We start from the raw sequence: 6091 nt of genomic DNA on the forward strand, positions 1-6091 counted from the left end.
CTTGTCTAACTAATTTCCAACGGCTAGTTTTTCATCAGCTGCCTTGGACCATGATGCATCCTTTCTATTTATACATGGAGATTGTATGATTTTCTCACCTTGTCCTGAGGATGAACCACATTAGTTGGTTCGAAACGTCGACCAAATCCTAATGATGTGATTAATCCGAAAGACCTTCATCTACAATATGGATCACAAAAGTCTTAGATCTAAAATCAAAATAGTTAGAATTTTTTTCTTCATTAGAAGCACCACATCATTTAATGTTTTAAAACGTGTAACTAAAATTACGATAAAACAAAAGTAAGAATAAATTTATTAAAGGAAGAACTTATCATGACTATAGAGAATTTCACAATGCCAAATAAAAAGGGAAAGAAATGTGGGATGAGAAGGACAAAAAAATTGTTGATAGGAAACAAAAAGAAATCAAGAGATAGAGGTTTTAGTGGATTTAGAGAACAAGGAAGATGCTTCAAGGTCTTATCAACAATGAATGTACATTGTTATCATTTGTGGTGAAGAGGGACACAAATGATTTGAGTGTTTTTTTGGGAGAATATACATGGAAGTTTTAGCACAACAATCAAGTAGGGCACAAGGAGGGGTAAGAGGATTTAAAAAACTATATGTTTCTACAAGGAGCCTTTTTTATGCACTTGAAAAGATGGATATATAATGTCTTTTATGTTTTCAATTATTTTCATCAAATCTTGACAAAGTTTAAAATAAAGAACTCCGCTTTTTTACTTTTGAGCCATATTATGCAATATGTTTCACAATTACTTGTTGAGAAACAACTAGATGAATTTAATCGACATTAGATTGCCATAGTCTAAGAAGATTAACATTGTAAACATTTCTAGCATATCATCAATACATGCATTCTAATTTATTTCTTTTGCATTTATTATTCAAGAATTTAATATTGATTAATCACATGAACCTTCCATGGAGCATTATAGGAGCATTATAGTTACATGCAATAATACACCCCTTTTCATGCAAGCACAAACCTACACTACACTTTGTATGTCTTTAAAAAAATTGTTCTTTTAAAACAAATCTCATAATCTTCATGCGAGAATTGAAAGAAGAAACTTGTGAGGTTTTCAAGGTAGGTATCATCATTTAGTATTAAAAGAACCATTAAATGCTATATATGATGATGAATGTTATGGAGGCTTAATTTTGTTATATATGTTTAACAAATAATGTTTTCTCAGTTCATGCACATTGGAAGAAGGGATATTCTTGCTCCTTTTAGATCTTGACACATTTTATCTCTTTTAAATCCTTCTTGGGAAATCAAACATTAATCAAACTAATGTTTATAGGGTTTGGAGCACCTATGTGACATCCATTTTTGCTAATCCCTCTTGTAAATAAATTGCCATGAATTGTAATTCACGTAAATAATACATGGAAATTATGTTCAAATGGTTTTTTTTTTGTTAAATCACATATTTAGTTTTTGTGGGTTATATTAAACCATTACAATTCAAAGGTGGTTCATAATTTTCATGAATTCAAGTGGTTTCAAAAAATTCCAATAAACCATGGTTTCAAGTAGATTTCAATAATTTGCATGGTTTCAAGTGGTTTTCTTTAGTTGTTGTTGCATCTCATTTTTTAAATACATGGTGTTACTTTCAATGCGTATTTTATCTTAGTTTTATTCTTTCATTCTCCATTTGTTTATAGTTTTCAGTCATATTCCCTAATGAATACAATATGGAGAAAGTAATATGAGAAGTGAGACAATTTGAATTACCTGTACTTGAATGAATTTTTTGAATTGCATGATCTTCTTGCTCTCTTAATGTCTAACATCTTTTTCTCATCCTTTCTCTATATTTCTATCATATTTCCTCTGTGGATGGCAACTTCTTTCCTTTTCTAGATCCAAATCTCCAATTTCACATGTTTGTTGTGAATTGTTGTGTAATTTTCATGCTATGATATTTCTCTATGAATGAATGTTTGTTGTTTTTTCTTTTCACAATCAAATTTAGACCCTAATTTATTTGTTGACATAAGAGGCTCCATTGAGCCCTTGATTTGTATCGTTTACCATTAATAACATTAATAAAAATTGGTAGGGGGATTGGCACGTTAATTTTTTAAATGACTTGATTGAGCTAATGGTTCGATCGAGCCACTGGTTAACCACATATGTAGCTCGATCGAGTAATTTGAATTTTGAATTTAAGCGCTTGATCGAGCTTTTGAAGTCCTAAAAATTATAGTTTCAACACCCCTTCTGCAGATTTATCTGCAACACCACTTTGTACCCTAGTGGATTTAGGGAAAAATTTGTCCTTAAGTGGCAGTGTTGATCATGTTGGATTCGTGAAAGAATCCTATATCCAATGGTATATGAACTTGACACTTTTGAATTCATATGATATTTTTCATCTAATTTCTTTTAAACATAACACTTGAATTATTTTTGGATTGTTTCAAAGGGGCTAAATAAAAACTCAATAGCATAAAATATACACAACGATTTTTTTTCAAAAAATACCACTATCTTCGTTTACGAGTCCTCTTAAAAGGGTAATTTGGTTTTTCAATTTATTTAAAGAGTTTAATTTTTTTTACATGAACACATGTGTCTCCAAAATTCAATTGAAATATTACTTCAGCAACTTCGAAAAATAATAAAAAATATAATTTATAGGCCATACTTCCAATCCTTTGTAACACCTTGTATGGGCCATAATACCTTGGACCTAATTTATTTCGCTTCTTTTGCTGCTTGAGGTACATCTATTTATATGGTTGTAGTCTCACAAATACACAATCCCCCACTTCAAATTCCCTTTCACTATGATGTTGATTTGCTTGTTGTTTCATCCTATTTTGTGCCATAGACAAGTTGTCCTTCAATAGTTTGAGAACCTCTTGTTTGTGTTGGATGTGGTCCTCTGATAGTTGAGCCTTTATAGTACCTTTTAAGGGTGATGTGATGGATGGAGGATGATATCCATAAAGGGACGTAAATGGTGACATTTTTGATGAAGTATGGAAGGACGTGTTGTACTGCCATTCTTCCAAGAGCAACCCTTTGTCCCATTTTGTTTGTTTATCAGATGCAAAACAATGTAGATATCCTTCTAAACACTTATTTACAATCTCGATTTTCCCATCAAATTGAGGATGGTAAGAGGGGATACGAGCCAATTGAGTACCCAAACAAGAAAATAATTCAATCCAAAAATTTCAAGTGAAAATTGGATCTCAATCAATTACAATAATCTTTGGTATTCCATGTAGCTTTTGGATTGTTTCCACAAATGATTCTACCACAATACTTTCTTTAAGAGGTTGAGAAAGAGAGGAAAAGTGGGCATGCTTTTTCATTTGATCTACCACTACCATAATGACACTCTTTCCTTCAGATTTTGGTAAACTTGTAATAAAATCCATTGAAATTTCTTTCCAATGCTAGCTTGGTAACGTTAATGGATGAAGGAGCCCCGAGGTCTTGATATTATCTCCTTTATATTGTTGGCATACCACACATTCTTCTAAATGTTTTTGCGCATCTACTTTAATACCTTCCCCAAAAAAATATTTCTTAATTCTATGGTATGTCTTCAAGAACCTTGAATGTCCTCCGATAGGAGAAGTGTGTAATTCCAATAGGACCTTCTATTTAACATGAGAATTATTACATAAGTATACACAATATTGATACCATAACAAATAATTTTTCCATGTAAATATTTCTACTACAACAGGGTCCTCCTGTAGCTTTTGAATGATCTTTCATATCTTCTCAACTTGCCACCATTCTATCTTTTCTTCTTCCACCTACTCAGATTGTGGAATGAAATAACGCATAGTAAACCATTCTTATCTTCCTCTTTCCTTAAGAGTGCATCTGCCACAATAATTTTTTTTCCTTTTCTTAGATAATTTCAAATTCATAACCCAACATCTTTGTGACCCATTTTTGTTGCTCTTCTAAATATAGTATTTGCTCCAAGAAGTACTTCAGACTGTCATGATTTGATTTTACTTTGAAGTGTCTTCCTATTGGGTATGGATGCCATTTATTAACTGCATGTAGTATGGCCAACATTTCTTTTTCACAGATGGGTTTGAGTTGGTTCTTTCCTTTAAGTTCATTATTTTCAAAGGAAATGGGCCTTCCTTCTTGCATCAAAACTGCAAAAGTGCCATGGCTTGAGGAATCACACTCCACAATGAACATTTTTGTGAAGTCATGTGTTGCCAAGACGAGAGTTGTACAAATAGCCTATTTAGGTTCTTCAAATGATTTGGTTGCTTATTTAGTCCAAGAAAAAACTTCCTTCTTCAACAATTTTGTTATAGGTTCCATTTGACCATAATTATTGACAAATTTTCAATAATATCTTGTCAATCCTAAGAATACTTTAAGTTTCTTCAAGGTATTAGGGATTGGCCATTCCCTCATAACTTTGATTTTCTTAGGATCCACCATGACACCATTGTGTGATATAATATGACTTAAATATTCCACTTATTGAACCCCAGAGGCACACTTAGAAGGCTTTGCATATAGTTTTTTTTCTTCCAATAGTGTCAAGACCTTGTCAACATGTTGTATATGCTCTTCCCAAGATTTGTTGTAAATTAGCATGTCATCAAAATTTATTTTTCTAAGGAAAGGTTTGAAAATATAACATAAAGCTTTGAAATGTTGAAGGTGCATTTGCAAGTCCAAATGGCATAACCAAAAATTCATAATAACCTTCTTGTGTTCTAAAGGTTGTTTTGCGAATTTCTTCTTGCCTCATTCTAATTTGATGATGTCTAGAACGAAGATGAAATTTAGTAAAGAAAATTGCTTCATGCAATTCATCTAACAATTCATCGATGAAATGAATAGGAAAAATATCTTTTATTTCCATTTTATTGAGTTGTCTGTAGTATGGAAAAATATGCCATGAACCATGTTTTTTGATAGCCATCACCATTGGTGAAGAGAAAGCACTATAGCTAGGTTGAATGATTCCCACCTCTAACATTTCTTGAACCATACACTCAATCTCACTCTTTTAAGCATGTGTAAATATATAAGGAATAATGTTAGATGGTACACTTGCAAGGTGCAAATTAATATCATGTTCATGATCTCATATGGGCGGAAGACCCTTATGCATTTCTCCAAATTATTTAGCATGATTGTTGATAAATTTTAGAATATCCACTAGAGCAGAGGATATAGATGTTTGAACATATAATGAACACAATTGTGAAATTACACCTTGGTGTCCATTTTTAGCAATTCTATCATGCTATTAGAGCTTATCACTTTACTGGGTTTCCCTTGGATACCTCTAAGTTCAATTTCCTTTCATTCTGAGAAAAATCTTATGAAAAGATGATAGAAATTAAGGGCCATTATTCTTAACGAATATAACCATTGTACCCGTAATACGACATATGTTACACCCATTTGGATGGAAATTGTGGGAATAACCAATAAATACTCCCCCATATTCTACTTAATCTTATTGCACTTCCTTGAACAATTTATGGTACCTCCATCTGCAATCATCACTTGAAATTCCAATGCATGATATATAAAGCATCCATTTTTTTTTTTCAATTTGTAATTGATGAAATTATGGGTACTACCTAAATCATTCAATCCCTTTGATTTTTGATATAACCTTTTATCTTTAGGATTTTGTGGAGTATTGATGCCAACCAATGCATGACAAGAGATTGTTGGAGTAGTTTCTTCTAGCTCTAGATCTTGTGAAGTTTCCACTTCTTGATCTTCTTGATCTTCATAGTCTATGTAGAATAATTTCTTCTCACTACATTTATGCCCTTTACTATAGTTTTTATCATAGTTGAAATGCAATCCCTTTTCTCCTATTTCATCCATTTGATGAGGACTCAACCTTGGTTGTTTAGGAAAAGGAGCCTGATTTTCTCTATAGTTATTAGTGACCAATTTTCTAGTGGCCACATTTTTTACTTTCAACTTTCCTTGCTAGACTGAAAGCATGATTTAGAGATTTAGGTTCAAAGAGACACACCTTATGCTAGATTCTTTCCTTTAAAGTACCCATAAATATGTCTAAAA

Source organism: Pinus tabuliformis, chromosome 3_1 (genome assembly GCF_031772625.1).
Source record: "Pinus tabuliformis cultivar Carrire ecotype Pingquan chromosome 3_1, CPIR1, whole genome shotgun sequence".
In the NCBI taxonomy this organism is placed as follows: Eukaryota; Viridiplantae; Streptophyta; class Pinopsida; order Pinales; family Pinaceae; genus Pinus; species Pinus tabuliformis.